The sequence below is a fragment of the Crinia signifera genome, unplaced genomic scaffold (genome assembly GCF_055691185.1).
Source record: "Crinia signifera unplaced genomic scaffold, ASM5569118v1 HAP2_SCAFFOLD_398, whole genome shotgun sequence".
Lineage (NCBI taxonomy): Eukaryota > Metazoa > Chordata > Amphibia > Anura > Myobatrachidae > Crinia > Crinia signifera.
Window position 1 is genome coordinate 77328 of NW_028142291.1, and position 20666 is coordinate 97993.

General features: G+C 48.4%; 1 long non-coding RNA gene across 1 annotated transcript; it reads left to right on the forward strand.

Moving 5' to 3' along the window:
- Positions 1-6918: 6918 nt before the first annotated feature.
- Positions 6919-11168, forward strand: LOC146055232 (uncharacterized). The gene is made up of 4 exons (XR_014468537.1): positions 6919-7142; positions 8093-8316; positions 8814-8990; positions 10773-11168. It is a non-coding gene; the product is annotated as an uncharacterized LOC146055232 (long non-coding RNA).
- Positions 11169-20666: the final 9498 nt, after the last annotated feature.

A 20666-nucleotide genomic window follows, 5' to 3' on the forward strand; every position in this document is an offset into this window, starting at 1 on the left:
TAATTTTTGCCCCTTTGACATGCCCACAGATGACACAACACCGGCAGATGAGGGGGTTCGTGGGGCCCTCCTGCGTGCAGAACACCATTTAAGATTACTACTGGCGGATCTGCAGGACCTGCGCGATTTACTTATTTAATGTTTTTTTTTTTTTTTTTTTGAGATTTAATTGTTAATTGTTCTTCGTAATAAATAATTTATGCAAGTTCAAAGTTGTTGGTTTTCTTTGCACATTAAACAGTATATGTGTAGATTGTTTACAATATTTAACACAGGGTCTAATACAAACCATTGCACTTCAATTGCTGTAAGGGTTAATGTGTGCAATGCATGTGTTAGGCATGCTTGTAAGGATATATTGGCATCTAATTGATTCCAATTCCAAATAAGCATTTTTTTATGAGGATAGGTAATTGAATAAGTGGGTCATGTGATGTATTGCAGAATTGACATAATAGTGGGTTGTTTGGCGTAAATACACCGCTTACGTGCGGTAGCACCGCTTGGCTCCCGTTTGGATGCGGTATTCCCGAGCATACTCTGTAATACTCTGTTATACCGTGCAGAATTTGACTGTTTCCCCCGCACACGCATGGTTTGTATGTCGTCCGTAAACACGCCCTGTTCTTAAAGAGTGAGTCCGTCCGAATGCGGAGGACCCGTGGGCGTTTCTACGGACGATGGCCACACGCGGCAGAACACCGTGGCGTGCGGACCGCTCCGTAAGAATGCGGGAATATCCGCACCGATCAGAATAAGGGCCAGTGTCTTGAGAATAAAACATTAATCTGGTCATGTAATTATAATTATGGTCAAAATAATAGGCAAAATCAGTGCTGGTGGCTGCCAATCGTAAAATATGTGATAACAGAAGTGAATCACTTGCCTCACCACATAATTACTTTTAAGTACGATATAAACAATCAACTAAATATATATTTTTTTTGGCATTTTTCAATAAAGAAACTTTTAGCCTAGTGCTGCTGTGAAAAAAATTCTGATACTCTCTCTAGGTCTGTGGGTCCCAACCTCGGTCCTCAGGACCCCCTAACAGTCTGCGTTTTCCAGGTCACCCGGCAGGTGCACTCATTATTCACTGACACATTTTAAAAGATCACAGGTGGAGCAAAGTATTTCACCTGTGATCCTGCATGGAGGCCTGGAAAATGTACACTGTTGGGGAGTCCTGATGACCGAGGTTGAGAACCACTGCTCTTGGGTGTTGGGATTTAAAAAAAGTTTGGGAACCACTGTCCCACGCCATACTAGAAAGATGTACCGAAAAAGTTACTTGCAGCCAATCAAGCAGGTCTGAATCACCCTCTACATTTAGTTTTCTGTACTGTTGCTGGAAGTCTGCATACTTTTATTCAGGCAATGTATGGTTCTATCTATATGATGCTTTGAAATAAAAATCATTCTTTAAAAAAAAAAAAACTTTCAAAAATTCTATAGACTTAATGTTCTATAGAAATATCTCACAAGAAGCATTTAGGCATAGACACGCCCATAGGTTTATTTATTTATTAACAGTTTCTTATATAGCACACACATATTTCACAGCGCTTTACAGAGAATACTTGAACATTCACATCAGTCCCTGCCCCAGTGGAGCTTACAATCTAATCCCTACCACACACACACATTCCAGGGTTAATTTTGTTGGAAGCCAATTAACCTACCAGTATATTTTTGGATTGTGGGAGGAAACTGGAGTACCAGGAGGAAACCCACGCAAGTATGGGGAGAATATACAAACTCCACACAGTTAGAGCCATGGTGGGAATCAAACCCATTACCTCAGTGCTGTGAGGCAGTAATGCTAACCATTACACCATCCGTACTGCTCCATGTGGAGTTAGACACGCCCTTTGGGCACTGTGTGACACGCCCCTTACAAAGGCGCTTGGCGCATCCTACTGTAATTTTCCTGACTGTAGTTTTCAATTGGAGGGAAGTATGTTGTAACCACAAAGAAAAGTGATCTACATCAGATTCATAAACTTGTTAATAGTACCCCTTTTATACCAAAAACGCCAGGTCGCATCCGGGTTTTTGATCCCTGCTTCAAGCCGGGTGTGACCCTGCGTTTGCACCCTTTTACACCACTGTCGCATCCCCCCTGCCGCTTGGAGATTATGTCATCTCCGATCGCCGCCGCCAGGACCCGGAATGCTGCGCTGGGGGCAAGCCCAGCACTAAGGTAATCTGCTGGGCTGCCCCCAGCCCCCGTCCACCCCTTGTCCGGGAGGTGAATGGATGCCGCTCACAGGCATCCATTCACCTCCTCTGCTACTGCTGTCTGCAGGGTATAGCAGACAGCAGTGCAGGCTGCCTGTGACCCCCCCCCCCCCCCAACCTGCGGACACTGCACCGCACCCCCCCCCCCCCCCCCCCCCCCCCCCCCCGGGGTGGCCCTTTCGGACCGCACCCGACTCGGCTGAAATGATGCGGAGGGGTTACAATGCCTTTTGTTATATTTATTGTGGCACAAACACTCTGGGAAACTGTATATAGGAAAGTAGTGTATGGCGGCGGATGCTGGGAGTAGTAGTATAAGAACTGATAGTGTTAGCAATATGGTCGTATCGTTCATTAGACCCCACCTACTGTATGTGACTGCCAAAACTGGCTTACGCTCTAGAGCAGGCATGTACAACCTGCGGCCTTCTAGCTCCTGTGAAACTACACATCCCAGCATGCCTTGCCATAGTTTTAGCACTCGCTAATAGCAAAACTATGGCAAGGCATGATGGGACTTGTAGTTTCGCAAACAGCCGGAGGGCCGCAGGTTGGACATGACTGCCCTAGAACAGTGGTTCCCAACTGGTCCTCAAGTACCCCCAACAGTGCACATTTTCCAGGTCTCCACACAGAATCACAAGTGATATAATTAGCTCCACCTGTGGATCTTTTAAAATGTGTCTGAATAATGAGTGCACCTGCTGGGTGACCTGGAAAACGTGCACTGTTGGGGGTACTTGAGGACCACGGTTGGGAACCACTGCCCTAGAATGTCATGTGCATGATCTAGGGATCCATCGTCTTGGACAGAGATAAAAGAAGAAGATTAAGAAGCATTTAGAGCAGTTTCTGTTGTTTTACAGCATAATGCCGGGAGATGATTGCTTGGTTCTTTGTCAATATCCTCTCTGGGAGAAGCAACCGCAGGCCGCTTTCAGGGGGTGTGGCGGAACAGACTCAACATTAGACCCCGCCCCCAGCCAACTTATACTGTAATTTGGCTTCTAATTGTGGTTTTACCTAACATTTACTGACTACCGGTACTCTGACAAGGGAGCGAGCGCAAAGAAGCCCCGTGCAGGTTCGGTGGCTCATCGGGCATTTAGCAGTAGGGATTCCAATGTCGGTATAGTGACTGTCGGGGGGCATCCGGCTCTTGTTATCATCTTTGTGCTTAATTCAATCTTATCCTCATGTATGTAACCCGAGAATGGGAGGTTTATCAGCTGCATCATTATTTCTCTTTCCTCCACTAGGTGACACTGGAGAGTTACAGTGGGGAATAGAAGGGCGACCACAGGGAGCTTGGGCACTTTAGAATAAATTAACAGTGACTAACTCCTCCCCTTCTACTTCCTCTCCTAGGCAGTCTTAGCATGTGCCCTGCGGGAGCTGGGCGCATTGTTAGCTCACTCTTGGGCTTTTCTAATTTTTTCTTTATTTTTCCGGATTTTTAAGATCTACACAGGCAGATAGTCCCTGTCCCTATCTGCCTGCGACGAGGGCGCTGTTGAGGGACCGGTTGCAGCTGCTTGCAGCTTGCCTCCGGAACCTGGCTGACAGAACCACCGTTCCGGGGTCCCCGTCGCCGCTGCATGCAGCGCGCCTCGCGGACCGCAAGCCTCGGCGCGTACAGCAGCTACAGGGGTAAGTATGCCCCCGGGTCCCTGTTAGCAGGGAACCAGGTGGGATTGCTCTAAAAGCGCATCTCAGTACTTTGAGAGTACAGCGCGGCTCTATTATTATGCTATAGTTGCAGCTGGATAATAATGGTCGACAATGAAAAAGGTTGACAAGATTTATTTTTCACTTTTTCAATGTTTTCATATTCATTCTCATGTGTCGACATGGACACCAATGAAATGCCACACTTATGTCAACATTTACATGTGTTGACCTTTCTGTGTTGATTTTTTCTTGTGGCGATTCGCAGCACACCTGGTGACTCCCGCGATCCCCCCTCCCACGATTCGCGACAACCCCCCGGGCCCCCCCTCCCACGGTTCACGGTGCCACGATTCGCGGCACCCACACCCCCCCCCCCCCCTCCCACAATTCACGGCATCCACCCACGACCCCTCCTCCCGTGATTCGCGGACACCCCTCACCTCCTCCCTCCCCCCCCACCCCCGCGCGCGATTCACGGCAACCCCAGGATTAAATAGCACATGCAAAACACTGGCACGGCTATGGTCGACAATGAAAAAGGTTGACATGAGTTTTTGAAGATTTATTTTTCTTTTTTTTGAATGTTTTCACATTCATTTTCATGTGTCGACATGGACACCGATGAAGTGCCACATGTGTTGAACTTTCTGTGTTGATTTTTTCTTGTAGCAATTTTTTTCCAGTGACAACTATGAACTATGTGCACGTCCACCTACACATCATCAACCAATTCTTTGTATAATATATAACACCTGTTCTGTTTCACTGTAGGTGTTTTAAGTCAGACCTTTACCTGCTACTATTACTGTTTATGTAAATGCATTCTGAATGACAGCAACATCCTACCATCCTTCTACAAGAATATATAACCAACTAGGTGAATTATCGCGCCCCGTGCCCCCCCCCCCCCTCCCGCAATTCACGGACCCCCCGATCACTACCCAGCCTCCTGTTTTCCTGTGTCGTGACCTCCGCCAGTGGGGAGCCGCTGACTCAGAAACACCCTACTATACTATTGAACACACACACCTAAACAACATGCACACACAGCCCCCCCCCCCCACACCCACAAATGTCACTGTACCACACTATCAATGTACATCTTACTCTGTAACCGCTTTTTAATTAAACAAAACAAGACACACCCCCTTCCACATCATATGCTCTCTATTTAACACATTTCACCTATAACTCAAGTTGCAATGCAGGCCATCTTTCATACAATTCTAACCATCTTTCTCATATACAAATGTTCACAAATTAAGGGGGCGCAGGCCCCTACGACAGTGTGATGAGCGCCCGTAGGGCGCGATGAATCACCTAGTATATATATAATCCTTGTCTATATGACAAATGGATGGCCACCCACGGGGGTAATTATCAATGGTGTGATCAGTGGAAAACCTTGATGGTATGGAATTATAAACAGTGAGCCATCGATGGTTTGCACCAATTGATGGTTGTCCCTTCTGTAGGGAAGAACACCTACTTCCCCCACCATTTTTGATTAACTAGTGTCTTCCCCTTGTTTCTCCTTCCATTCCTCTAATCGTAAAAAGTAATATGTATTTGGTTGTTAACCATCGATGGCTGATGGTTCTCTGCCATCTTTTGCAGAGTCCTTAGCTTAGCACTGCCCCCAATGGGCCGCATCTACCAACAGCAGCTCTCTAGCATCACAAACCATCGATGTTTTGCCTATTTGTAATGTACTTTGTATTGGTAGCTTTGGATCCCTTGGTGCAGCATATAAATAAAGGATGATAATAATAATAATGCAGCCCATCGATCGCCAACCTTAGCAACGTATGTTTGCGCACGTGTGTGTGGGAATACATACTACAATCTCTACCCCAACTACACGATTAGAATCAGCCTCCTGACATCGCTTACCTGCCAGATGCATCTGGAAGCTTAGTGGATTAACTAGCGCACCTTACTAAGCGCACACAGGTATAGTTAATTACCTGCGTTACAATTGCTGGGGTCTTTATATTATTTATTGACTACTAATTATCTAGCACAATTCTATAGTTATTCTCTAAAGCTGGGTACACAACGCAACAATCCTTATAAAGCGATGGGCCGCTCCGATGTATCACACCTGCGTGCACACTGAACGTCACGGTGTTGTGCCATATAATGTAACATATGTATAATTCAGCTGCACAGTATGAATAAGGGTCCCTAGAGGATGAGGTGGGTCCACTGCGGGGTTCCCTCTGTACCCCTAGAGGCCAGTCCAACCCTAGTCCCTTCTAAGGTGCAGCATCCCAAATGGGACAATGCGACCACGCGGCTTATCAAACTATGATTTGGGAACAGTGTATGACAAATCGAGTAGTGCGTGCACTAGGTTAGTACAATGGGTTACCTTGGTGAGTGATTTAGGAATACATTCTGTTTCTAGGGCTGGGCTGCCTGCTAGATAAGAAAACTCCACAGGATGATACTGAGCGCTGATTGTTATTCAGTGCTGCTGCTGTAACTAATAGGGGGATTACCATAAACCCCTAGTAGTAGTAGAAGACCAAATCCGAGATGTTTTTCAATCTGCTGGGTACAATAGCAGCCTGGTGGTCCCCTCAACACGTTTCTCCGCCTAAAACGATCAGCGGCTTCCTCAGGAGAAGTGTATCGCTGATGACTGAAAAACATCTCGGATATGACCTAAGTGAGAAGGGTCGGAGAATTTCATCGCTGATGTCACAAGCCACAATACCCCTGGATTACAATTAAGTATAACCACATTTAATGTGCACATGTGTGGGGACTTGAACTCTCAACTATACTAAAATCCACTAACTGGCTCAAAGTTGGAGCATATAATATATGCAATTGCAAACCTAATGATTACTAACCAGTTCTAACCTTAATTAAGGAGATTGCATGTTTTATGTGTGTGTGTCTTGTGTGTATTATTAAATGTAATATTGTATTTTATTGTGAATAATTTTTATAAAATATTTCTATATTCAGTGCAGCGCTGTACCTATTCCTCTTCTTTGCCTGCTAGATAGGCTGTATGCCCGCCCTTGTCTGTGAGGATTGGACACATGTACACATGACCTGTGATTGACAGAGGAGCCAATACGCGTGTGCCGCCTCCCAGCTGCCCCGTCTTCCAGATCACAGGACAGTGGACGCGTACTTCCGGGAGCTGCGCCGCCTGGACCACAGGAGGAGACTGGTCAGCCCTGCAGCGCTGCCCTGGTGTGGACCGTCTGGTGGTGAGTACAGTCAGACTGCTGCATGATGTCGCCGGCTACCCCCGCTGCCACCATGTCCTGACTGCCTCTCCTTCCTCCACCCTCCCACGCTGCTGCCTCGGCCTCCCGTTTACTGCTGCACCAGCCGCCCTCCTCCATTTCTACATACAGTATAAGGGTGACATTTTGATGGCTTACAATTTAAGGGGCTGTTGTGATGAAAGACAGTGTGGGGCTGGTGCGATGGTGACAGTGTGGGGCTGTTGCAATGGGGAGACTACAGTGCGGGCTGGAGCAATGGGGAGACTACAGTGTGGAGCAGGTGCAATGGGGAGACTACAGTGTGGGGCTGGTGTGATAGGGACAGTGTGGGGCTGGTGTGATGGGAGACTACAGTGTGGGGCTGGTGTGATGGGAGACTACAGTGTGGGGCTGGTGCGATGGGGGGACAGTGTGGGGTAGGTGCAATGGGGTTAGGTTTTTTTTCCTTGAAATGCCGCCTGCCACCGCTGGGAATAAAGAATAATCCGCGTGGCATTATGTGAATTTTGGCTCAATCCGCGTGGCATTATGTGAATTTTGGCTCAATCCGCGTGGCATAATGTGTAAGTGGCAAGTATAATGGGGTCTATTATTTTGTTGCAGAATGTGTAGAAGTGGTATATGGTGTGGAACAATACACAAGGCCAATTTTGAGTGTCCACACCCTCTTTTCCTGAGCGATCGCGCACAAATGTGTTGACACTATTGACACCAAGGTGGGCCTGTGTACTTTAAATGCCAGGACCTATTTTTAATCCCCTTCCCGCCCTTTATCTGCTCTCTGAGCGTGCACACTGGCACCATCTCTTTGCAAGTTTTTGAACAGGATTCTCCTAAACTCACTATGCCGCTATTTTTACATACTGTTGTAGACCAGCATTTTATTTTTTTTAAATATGGATGTTTTCCTCCTCTTCCCTCCCCTTCAGGATGCTACTAAAACCTTGCTGCCACTGAGGACCCCCAGGACGTTGCTCAGGACACCGCCCAACATAGACGGGAAGGATACAGGCGGGGAGAGAGCTGCCCCAACTCCGCCCCCAGGGCGCTGCGGCAGAGAACACAGCCCAACGCTGCTGGGAACGACGCTGAGGAGGAGAGAGGTGCCCTATCCGACAGATGCTGCAGTATCCCCACCTGCGACCGATTCTATGTGAGTGCACTCTTCGGTCACGACTGGCGAAGAGTATGTCTTGGGCATATATTCGCTCCCTTACCACCGTGGCAAGCGCAGAGAGCCCGCAAGGGGGGACGATCCACGTCCCCCCCCTTGTCGGGATTTTGAACGCCGGGATTTCATACTGAATCCTCGCTACCCCTTACCACCTCCTTCTCTTCCGATTCCCCTCCTCTGCTTCCCTCCTCCTTTCCTATGCTTCCCTCCTCCGCACCCTCTCCCCCTCCACTGCTCTTCTGCTCTCCCTTCTAACTCTTCCTCTACTCTGCTCCCCATCCTCCTCTGCCCCCCCTCCTCCTCACCTCCACTCCTCCTCACCTCCACTCCTCCTCAGCTCCTTCTTCTCTGATCCCCCTCCTCTCCTCCAGTTCCCCCTCCTCCACAACCCCTATCTTCCTCTCCCCTGCTCTCTCTTTCCCCTCTATCTCTCTCCTCCTCACCAATTTCCCCACACTTCTCTATCTCTCTTTCAGACTGCCGGTGACCCCGTGCTGGGGTGCAGGAAGAGAAGACTCGGCGCCATGGAGTTGGAGCAGGAGGAGATGACTAGCACTGGGGAAAAAAGAGTTCAGAAGACCCATGAGCAGGGGCCGAAAACATGGTGTTTCCATCACTGCTGATCATGTAGAATGAATCATCGATGACAAGAGGTACATAGCACCTGTGTATACTGCTCTCCCTTCTCCGCTCCTTCTCCACATGTCCGCTCCTTCTCCCACACCTCCTCACTCCACCTCCTCTCCTCCACTTCCCATCCTCCTCACCCCCTCTCCTCTGCTCCCCATTCTCCTCTCCTTCACTTTCCCTCCTCTGCTCCTGCTCTCCCTTCTTCTCTCCTCCTCCTCCTCCTTTCCTCAGCTCCCCCACCACCTTCTCATCTACTCTCCATCCTCCGATCCCCCCCCCTCTCCTCTGCTTCCCCTCCTCCTCCGCTTCCTCTATTCTGCTCCCTCTCCTCTTCCGCTCCTTTGCCCCCTCTCCTCTTCCACTCCTCCGCTCCTTCTTCCCTTATCCCCCTCCTCTCCCCTGTTCTCTCTTTCCCCTCTATCTCTCTCCTCCTCACCAATTTCCCCACAACTCACTCTCTCTCTCCCTCTCCCCCTCTCTCTCCCCCTCTCTCTCCCCCTCTCTCTCTCCCCCTCTCTCTCCCTCTCTCTCTCCCTCTTTCTCTCTCTCTCTCTCCCTCTCTCCCTCCCTCTCTCTCTCCCTCTCTCCCTCTCTCCCCCCCTCTCCCTCTCTCTCTCTTTTTCCCTCCCCCCCAGTGACCCTATGCTGGGGTGAAGGAAAAGAAGACCTAACGATGGGGAGATGGAGCAGGAAGAGATGACTAGCACCGAAGGGGAGGGAGTGCAGCAGGGGCAGAAAACCCGGCATTCCATCACTGCTGATCATGTAGCATGCAGCACCGATTACAATAGGTACACAGCGCCTGCATATACTGCTCTCCCTTCTCCGCACGTCTGCTCCATCTCCACACCTCCTCAGCCCCCTCCCCTTCACTTCCCCTTCTCCTCACCCCTCTCCTGCTCTCCCTTCTCTGCTTTCACCTCTCCCCCCTCTCCTATGCTCCCCCTCCTCCTCTCCTTCACTTTCCCTCCTCTGCTCTTGCTCTCCCTTCTCCTCTTGCTCTCCGTTCTCCTCTCCTTCCCTCCACTCCACTCCTCCTACTCCTTCCCTTAGCTCCCCCACCTCCTCCTCATCTACTCTCCATCCTCCGCTCCCTCCTCCTCTCCTCCCCCCCTCTCCTCCCCACAACCTCTCTTCAGCTTCCCTTCCTCCGCTCCTCCTTTCCTCTGCTTCCCCTCCTTTCTTCTGCTTCCAATCCTCTTCACCCCTCCCCTGCTTTCCCTTCTCCTTGTCTCCGCTCCTCAGCTACCACATCTCTTTCCCTCCTCCACTACCCCTCCTCCTCCTCTCCTTTGCTTCCCTCCTGCTCACCTCATCTCCTCCGCACCCCCTCCCCTTCTCTCACTTCTCCGCTTCCCCTCTCTTCCGCTCCCCCTCCCCTCTTCTCCTGCACTTCCCCTCCTCCTCACCCCTCTCCTCTTCTCCTGCTCTCCCTTCTCCTCCTCTACTCTGCTCCCCCTCCTCTTACTCCTCTCCCTCCTCCTCTCTTTTGCCCCTCCTCCTCTTCTCTGCTCCCCTTCTCTCTCTCCTCCCCACCACTTTTCGTCGGAGGAGGAGGAGCATTTCAATCGCTGCTGATCATGTACCATGCAGCACCAATGACAAGAGGTACACAGTGCCTTCTGTGCTACTTCTCTACATGTCCGCTTCTCTCCTCCTCCACTCCTTTGCTCCTTCTCTGATCCCCCTCCTCCACTCCTTTGCTCCTTCTTCTCTGATCCCTCTCCTCCTCTCCCCAGCTCTCCCTTTCCCCTCTTTTGCTCTCCTCACCAATTTCCCCACACTTTTCTCTCTCTGACTGCCAGTGAACCTGTGCTGGGGTACAGGAAGAGAAGACCCAGCGCCGGGGAGATGGAGCAGGAAGAGATGACTAGCACAGAAGAAGAGAAAGTGCAGCAGACCCAGTCTGCCCAGGAGCAGGGGCAGCAAAATCATCGCTACCATCGCTGCTGATTGTCACAGGAGGTACCCAGCACCAGCTTGCACTGCGCTCCCTTCTCTGCACCTCCTCCATGCCTCCTCTCCTCCTCCTCTCCCCCTCTTCTTGTCTGCTCCTGCTCTCTGTTCTCCCCTCCTCCTCAGCTCCCCAACCACCTCCTCCGCTCCCCCTCCTCCTTTCCTGTTTCCCCCTCCTTTCTTTTGCTTCCAATACTCCTCACCCCCTCCCCTACTTTCCTTTCTTCTTTCCTCTCACTCCTCAGCTCCCCTTCCTCTTCTGCTTCCCCTCCTCCTCTTGCTTCCCTCCTGCTCACCTTCTATACTCCGCACCCCCTCCCCTTCTCTGCTCCTCCACTCCCCCCTCCTCTCCTTCACTTCCCCTCCTCCTCCACACCCCCTCTACTTTTCTCTCTCTCTCTCCACCCTCTCTCTGTCTCTCTCTCCACCCTCTCTCTCTCTCTCTCCACCCTCTCTCTCTCTCTCCACCCTCTCTCTCTCTCTCTCCACCCTCTCTCTCTCCACCCTCTCTCTCTCCACCCTCTCTCTCCACCCTCTCTCTCTCTCCCTCTCTCTCTCTCTACCCTCTCTCTCCTCTCCACCCTCTCTCCACCCTCTCTCTCCACTCTCTCTCTCGCCTCACCCTCTCTCTCTCGCCTCACCCTCTCTCTCTCGCCTCACCCCCCCTCTCTCTCTCTCTCTCTCTCGCCTCACCCTCTCTCTCGCCTCACCCTCTCTCTCTCTCGCCTCACCCTCTCTCTCTCTCGCCTCACCCTCTCTCTCTCGCCTCACCCTCTCTCTCTCGCCTCACCCTCTCTCTCTCGCCTCACCCTCTCTCTCTCTCGCCTCACCCTCTCTCTCGCCTCACCCTCTCTCTCGCCTCACCCTCTCTCTCTCTCTCGCCTCACCCTCTCTCTCGCCTCACCCTCTCTCACCTCACCCTCTCTCGCCTCACCCTCTCTCTCTCTCGCCTCACCCTCTCTCTCTCGCCTCACCCTCTCTCTCTCGCCTCACCTTCTCTCGCCTCACCCTCTCTCTCTCTCTCTCGCCTCACCCTCTCTCTCTCTCGCCTCACCCTCTCTCTCTCTCGCCTCACCCTCTCTCTCTCTCTCTCTCTCTCTCTCGCCTCACCCTCTCTCTCTCTCTCTCTCGCCTCACCCTCTCTCTCTCTCTCTCTCGCCTCACCCTCTCTCTCTCTCTCGCCTCACCCTCTCTCTCTCTCGCCCTCTCTCTCTCTCGCCTCACCCTCACTCTCTCTCTCTCACCCTCACTCTCTCTCGCCTCACCCTCTCTCTCTCTCCACCCTCTCTCCACCCTCTCTCTCTCTCTCTACCCTCTCTCTCTCTCGCCTCACCCTCTCTCTCTCTCTCCACCCTCTCTCTCTCTCTCTACCCTCTCTCTCGCCTCACCCTCTCTCTCCACCCTCTCTCTCTCCACCCTCTCTCTACCCTCTCTCTCTCTCTCCACCCTCTCTCTCTCTCTCTCCACCCTCTCTCTCTCTCTCCACCCTCTCTCTCTCTCTCCACCTTCTCTCCCTCTCTCCACCCTCTCTCGCCTCACCCTCTCTCTCGCCTGGGAGATCACTGCTGCGTTCAGGTGACACCAAGTACATGTACGGGATTGCTTGCTGGATGGTTATACCATACCTCCCAACTGTCACGATTACAGCGGGACAGTCCCGATTTTCGGGTCCTGTCCCGCTGTCCCACCCGCGGCAGGCATTGTCCCGCTGCGGGGGGTGGCAGTTGGGAGACCCCCCAATCTAGTAGAATAGATGCTGTGCGCATGCGCACAGCGTCTATGGTACTTGTGTAGTTTCACGGCGCCGGAAGTGCAGAGGCTCGCGTGCCGCTCTAGCTATGAAACTTGGCAGCCTGCCAGAGGCTCTGATTAACCGTGCGCGTGCCGCTCTAGCTCTGTCTGACTGAGCTTGTGCCGCTCTAGCTGTATGTAAACAGCGTAGCGGCCGGCCAGCAGCAGCAGCAGCGCTGACAGGTCAATGTCACTGTGGCACTTGTAGTTCCACAGTGAAATAGGCAGCGCCTGGGCACCGCTGACAACGGGGGTATGTTAAAGTGCACACCCCGTCACAGCGATGCCGGGGCTTCTAAACTGTACGCGAGATTCAGACGCAACTGCGTTTGAATCTGGAGTCACATAGATAACCGCTAAGAAGCCGTAAAGCCTGGATTCAGATGCTAAAGCGTTAGAATACAGGCGCCTTGCAAGCCGCAAAGGTGTTGGGGCTTGTAAACCCAGACGCAAATGCGTCTGGATTTACTTAGGTGAAGGGGTACATCTAAATTTAGACGCAAAAGCATTTAAATTTAGGTGGCCCTAGGGGAACACTATTGAAACCCACCCTCAGTGCCACTAGTGGACGCCACAGCTGTGGACCGTGTAAATCCCACTATCCACGGCCACCCGAAGCGTGGCGGTACGCGTCCTACGACCTTTTCATACCCCCACTATCCACGTCAGCGTGGAGTTGAGAATAGAATAGTGTGGTGAGCGTAGCGAGCGCACGCTGATACCTTCACAGCTATCCGCGTCCCCTCGCAGGCTTCACAGGTGTCAGCGTCCGCTCGCCACGCACTGAGCCCGAAGCGTGGCGAGCGGATGCTGACACCTGTGAAGCCCGCGAGGGGACGCGGATAGCTGTGAAGGTATGCGTGTCCCCTCGCGCGGCTCACTGCGCTCGCCACACTATTCTATTCTCAACTCCATGCCGAAGTGGATAGTGGGGGTATGAAAAGGTTGTAGGACGCGTACCGCCGCCCCTCGCGGGGCTCTCCACGCTTCGGGTGAGCGTGGATAGTGAGGCTGATTTAGCACATTACAGATATCTGACCTCACTTACTGGATACCCAGGTAAGTCACCAGGCTACGGTCAGGTGCTGCCACGGTGACGGGTCATCACAAATCAGTAAGCGAATATTCAGAATATGTTATTGACTGTTCTGCACAGATAACAAGGCTTCCCCCATGGACATTGGAATGTGGGTAAATGAGAAAAAAACAATTGAAAATTTGGTCTATTAAATAACTGAATAATATGTATATTGTCACCGGGAGAGGGTGTAAATCTGACTCATCCGCGCCATTGCTGAATTCCATATGGTAATGCGGGAGTCTCCCGTGTACACTAACAATCCACACGTGAAAGCCTGTCCCGCCCACTGCAGTCATCATTAGTATCTGGGCTCGGACCCACTTCATGCTGGGTACAGAAGATACGTCTGAATCAGTTTCCATCTGAAAGCTACTATGAAGGAAGAAGCCGGCAGACGCATCCACAGTACGGAGCAGTTCCGGGCATCGCATGGTGCACCCAGGCACTACTCAGAAACATCCATAATACAGACAGTGTGTCCCGTGATTGTAAGAGTTTACACACTTCATCCAACATGGGTCAAGGCTGTAACAAACATGTACTGTAACAAGAGTGTAATGTGATTACAAGAACATATGGTTACAAACAGCGTCCCTTTACTTCATACAAGAAAAGTTCCTGTAATACATATAAATACATTATGCAATCATTGTCCTGACTGGCTGATTATCAGTGGATCCGGCCAATGAGTGCATTGGGTAGCTGCAACCAATAAGCGATGATCGGCCTGTCGGGCAAGAGACATTTTCCAACATTCCAAACTGAGCGCCCATCCTTTCACCTGTTCTGTCACAGGGGAGGCATGGGGAAATGTTCCCTCTACAGGGAAGGAACCCGGATCATGTGGCCATACACTACTATCTCATAGCGTATATCTGCTGGTCTGACAGACATTGCATAGTGTATGCCCAGCATAAGACGGGTATGGGTCATAGGGTCAACACAAGCATTAGGTCCTAATGCAAGCATGTCCAAACTATGGCCCTCCAGCTGTTGTGAAACTACAAGTCCCATCATGCCTTGCCTCAGTTTTGCTTTTAGGGAATGTAAAACTATTGCAAGGCATGCTGGGATGTGTAGTTTCACAACAGCTGGAGGGCCATAGTTTGGACATGCCTGTCCTAATGAATGAAGCATTCTCTGTAGAGTAATAAAGACCTGGTAATATTACAGTCCCGCACTCGCTGTCCCTTCCCAGTGATATCTGGGCCTCTTAGCAGCCCGTGGTTCTGTGAGAAAGGACCGGCAAGTGTGTAGTATAAGGAGGACAGTAACGTATCTTTATTGCATTTGACATTTGGGCCGAATAGTGAAGGCCCATACACACTTGACGATTTTCGGCCGAAAATCGCCCAGTGTGTATGCCCCGGAGATTGCCGACTAGCGATGATGCGCGCTCCCGCATCATCGCTAGGAAAGTGGTTCATCTGCTGGTTTTACCAGCAGATGTGGCGATGATGGATGGTTTTTCATCCATCATCGCCATGTGTGTACGCCTGCCGGGCTGAAAGATTAACCACTTTCAGCCCGGCGGACCGCCGCGCCGCCCCCCGCCCCCGCCTGTCATAATACTCACCCTGTCCAAGTGCTGCTGCGCCGGCTCCATGCATCCTGCTCCGAGTCCCTGCCTGTCTGCTTGTCCCGCCCTCCTGCTCAGTGCTCACCACGGAGCACTTCTCCCTCACCCGGCAACACACTCTGCTGGCCACGCCCCCCCTGCTATGCTTAACACAGAGCACTGAGAGCAGGGGGCACTGCTGGCCACCAATGTTTTATGTTTAAAGCAGTAATATATACATTGCTGGCATATGCCAGCAATGTATATATTGCTGGAACCACTGGGCACCAATGTTACATTTTTAAGGCAGTAATATATACATTGCTGGCATAAGCCAGCAATGTATATATTGCTAGCACCACTGGGCACCAATGTTACATTTTTAAGGCAGTAATATATACATTGCTGGCACATGCCAGCAATGTATATATTGCTAGCACCACTTGCCACCAATGTAATGTTACTTATAAGCCAGTAATATATACATTGCTATATTTTGGATTAGTGCTGCGCTCAATCTCTATTTGCTGGTGTTAATTGAATAAATGATGGATATAACACAGTGTTTAATCTAAACACAATTTTACTTGGAAATTAGTCCATTGATACAATGATGCACACAGTGTGAGAAATCTGTCATGTTGCGTGCACTGGCCTTGGCCTCTGTACACGATCTGTGTAAAAGATCCCCTTGTGTGTGTGCCTACACGGTTCAATCTGTCCAATCCTGGCTGCCCAAATTGCAGCGTTTCTATGAGTCTCAGTCTATGCCTATAATCTGTGTACGGCGTCCCGTCACACAGGTGTTATAGGAATGCAAATAAGTCTTCGGGTACCCCTTTAGATATAATTCCGTTTTCTGCGGATTTTCGGAGGAGGGGGGGACTGGTGCAGCTTAGGGTGCCGGTTCACTGCTGCTACTAGGGTTTACGGAGGTGCCGCGCGAGTGATACTGCACTCAATGCGTCACACTGCCGCTGTCACCCGTTCGCTGCAGGGACTCGGAGTGGCGGGGATCAGTGTATCGGGTGGGACCGCCGCCGTCAGCACTGCCTCGTCTTACCGCCCGGGAAACCTCCTGCCTCTCTTGACCCTCTCTCGCTCCTACTCACCCTCTCCACGCTGATGGTGTCTCGTCGGCGTTCTGCCGGTTCCGGATCTTACGTCTGGTGATAGTCTCAGCCCGTTTTCTTCTTGCTTGCTTAGTTCAGTGTGATGTCTCCAACGCGTTTCAGCTTTTTGCCTTCTTCAAGGAGATGTGTGCTGCTAAAGCCCGGGTCTGTTTAAATCCCCTGGGTGGTTTCTATTGCCGTCTGCTGATAGGTCTACATGGGTGTCAGTAATTTCTGATCATGTGTTTCCCCTTCAGCTTAATTGGTGTTCATTCTCGGTTAATTGGAAATGTGATCCAATCTTTTTGTCAGTGGTGTTCATTCTGACATAGTCTCTGTTGTCTAATCAGTTATTAATACTTGATATTTTTTATTTTTTATTATTCTTTTCTTTTCTTTTCTTTTTAGTGGGGGTGAGGCTGTGATGTTTTCCTCCAATTAGAATAATTGCTGTTGTGCATTACAGTCTTATTATAAATGGTACCAGTTTTGTTTAATGGGTATTCTGCATCTCATTGTATTATTAGGGTCTTAAACTGCTGGATTATGTACCTATGCTTGCCCTATACTGATGTCATCCTGTACCCTAGATCCTAGTTATCATTTAGTTTTATTTTTTGCCAATGATCGATTTGACCTCGTTGTCTAGGTTCAGTCCTCTGGGTGAGAATGTTTTTAATTTATACATCCATTTTAGCTCAGTTTTATTGATTTTATGTATAAAATCTCCTCCCCTCCAGTTGGCCTGTACTAGTTCTATTCCCATGAATTCTAGCGTCCGGGGGTCATTGTCATGGTGAAGTTTAAAGTGTCTTGAGAGGTTATGTTCTTCGTGTCCCTTCTTTATATTCCTTATGTGTTCACATATTCTTTCTTTTAAGTGGCGTGTCGTTCTGCCTATGTATTGCTTGTTGCACCCACATTTTAGCATGTAGATCACCCCCTTACTGTTACATGTGATTCTTTGTTGTATTTTAAATGTCTCGCCATTGCTGGTGGATTGGAAATGGTTAATGGGTTTTGTGCTTCTTTGATTCTGATTTTTGCAACCCTGGCATTGCCCACAGAAGAAGAAACCTTTGCTTGATGGACCTGAATCTATTGTTAGTTGTGTGGTGGATTTTGGGGGAATGTGATTTCTAGTTAGCTTATGTTTAAGGTCTGGTGCTTTTTTGAAAACCATTTTGGGTCTTAGTGGAAGATGATCAGCCAGGGTGTCGTCCTCCAGTAATAATGGCCAGTGCTTAGTTAGAATTTTTCTTAATTGGTTTGACTGCTCAGAGTATTGTGTAATGAATAGTACTTCATTTTGGTTTTCATTTTTCCTTGTCTCTTTGTTTTTATTTTTGTATTGCAATAGCTCCTCTCTATTTACTAGTTTCATTTTCTCAAATGCTTCATTAACTTTGTGGTCTTTGTATTTTTTTTCCTTGAATTGGTCCCTTAATTCATTGCCTTGTTTGATATAATCTGTTATTTTTGTGCAGTTTCTTCTAACTCGCATGAACTGACTGGTGGGAATTGACTCTAACCAACTGGGGTGATGCCAGCTTGTCGATAGTATATAGCTGTTTACGTCAACAGCTTTTTTGTATATTTTTGTATGTATTGTTGTGTCCTCTGTGTATATGTTCAAATCAAGGAAATTGACTTCTTTTTTACTGTAATGAGTTGTGAAAACAAGATTGTTTTTATTGTTGTTTATGTGTGATATGAATTTTTTTAAAGAGTCCTCATTCCCTCTCCAGATGAACAGCACATCGTCTATGTATCTTTGCCAGAGCACGAGATTCGCCTCCAGCCACCACCCCCCTCCCCATATGTGGCTGGCCTCCCACCAGCTCATGAAGAGGTTGGCGTAGCTGGGGGCGAATCTCGTGCCCATCGCGGTCCCGGTGACTTGTAAGAAGTAGTTGTTATCAAACCACACATAGTTATGTGTTAGGATGAAGTTTATACTGTCCAGGATGAATTCAATCTGTTCTGGCCTTAATTCTTGGTCTTGTGTGAGGTGGTAATTGATACTTTCTAAACCTTGGTCATGTTTTATTACTGAATATAGAGATGTTACGTCTGCTGTTACCAACCAGAGGTCTGTGTCCCACTGTGTGTTTTTGAGTATGTCCAGTATGTGTGTAGTGTCTCTTATGTATGATTTTTGTTGATGTACATATGGCTGTAGGAGTGTGTCTATATATTGTGAAAGATTGGCTGTTAAAGAGTTTATTCCGGAAATGATGGGCCTACCGGGAGGTTTTAGTGGGTCTTTGTGTATCTTTGGAAGATAATAAAATACTGGTATGACTGGATTGGTTGTCTGTATGTATTGTAATTCTTTTTGGTTCAGTATTCCTTTTGTGTGACCTTCTTGTAGATGTTTGTCTAGTTCTCTTTTGAATTTTGCAGTAGGGTCTTGTGTTAGTTGGGAGTAGGTTTTTGTATCTCCTAAGATCTTATGTGATTCCTCTAGATAGTCTATTTTATTCAAAACGACAATCCCCCCCCCCCCCTTATCTGCAGGTTTTATTATGATGGAATTATTCTTTTGAAGGTCCTGTAGTGCTATTATTTCTTTTTTGGTCAGGTTTTTATTCTGTTTTTTTTATTTGTAATGTTTCTAATTCTTTTTCGACCATTTAAGTGAAGCTCTCTACCTGTGCGCCTTTCATGTAGCTGGGAAAAAAAGTGGAGTGGGGCTTCAGAGAGGTGTGTCTATACTGATCTGTATTTGCTGAGTTTCTTAATGGAGCTGGTATTGAGTTAGCAAAAAACTTTTTGAGTGTAAGTTTTCTTGTGAAGTTATGTAGATCTAGATAGGTTTGGAATTTGTCCATTTGGTTGTTTGGGGCAAATTTTAGCCCTTTGTTTAGTAATTTTGTGTGTTCTTCTGTTAGTATGTGACTGCTTAAATTAAACACTCCATTCCCTACTTCCCTTTCCGGTGTCTTACTCTCTTTCTTGTTCCCCCTTCCTCTCCCTCCTCTCCTAGTTTTTTTGTTCTGTTTGTGGGGTTCTTTTGTTTGATCATTTTCTTTATTTTTGGGATTGCTCCTTGTTTTGCATGTCTTGTCCCTAAAAAAAGTGGTGCTAGGTCGACATATGTCGTGGTGTTGACTGTAACTTTAGGCGAGGGTTCTTTTTCTATTGATTTTTGGGTGATGTTCTGATCTGTGTTGGTTTCTAGCTCTGGTTTTTTTATTGGAGTGGCTTGGTGTATTGTGAATTCAGTCTCAAGTATTGAGAATCTGTTGTTATGCTCTTCTGTTCTGCTGGATTCCCACCCTTGTTCTAGTGAAAGTCTGGCCAGGTTGTTGAAGTGTGTATCTTCCCCTGGTGTATCTTCTTCTTCATATACTGAAAATGATTGCTCTGAGGATGATGAATTAATTGTCTCTTCTAGTGTGGTGTTTAATTCAATTGGGGTTTTGTTTTTTTCTTCTTTCTCTTTTGTGTGCAGTGATGTCATGTACTGCTGATAGGTTAGTTTTAGTCTCTTGTAGACCGGACTGTTTCTTATAGGGGTTTCTTTTAGAGTGTTTGTCTTATTGGTTTTTTTGTTTTTATTTTTATTTGTGTCTTTGTTCTTATATTTGTTCGTCTCTCTCGGTGGTATGTTGAATCTGTCCCTAAGGAATTTTTTCTTTTTAGTCTCTATTAGTTGAGTTTCAATTCGTGTCAGCCGGTCAGAGGTCAGAGTAGATAAGGTAATAAACTCTGGTTTTTCTTTAAAGGGCTCTAAATGGTTGTCCAGTTGGTCTATTTCTTTTTCTAGGTGACCTAGTTTATCTGTGTTGTCGTCAATTAGTATGTCGATTAACTGCATTGAACATTCCCTTAAAGCCCCCTCCCATTTTCTCATAAAATCTGTGTCTTCTTGATTATGTGATGGGTCTTTTTTGATTCTAAGGCCTTTAGGTATAGTATTACTGTTTTTATATAGCTTTAATGTCTCTGTGTCCCACCATAATTTCCAATGGTTTCTTTATTTATATCCATAATTTCTTCAATTAACCTTAAAAAGAGATTGAGCGCAGCTAATCCAAAAATATGTTGTTTAATTGCTGGGATAGGTAGGCATCTATCAGTGAGATCGAAGCTCGCTTCACTTTCAGTGCCCAGGTATTAAGATCCAGACTATTTTTTCTTATATCTGTGAGGCCCATGTACTTTCTTGCTGCTGGTATTTGGTCAGTATACACAA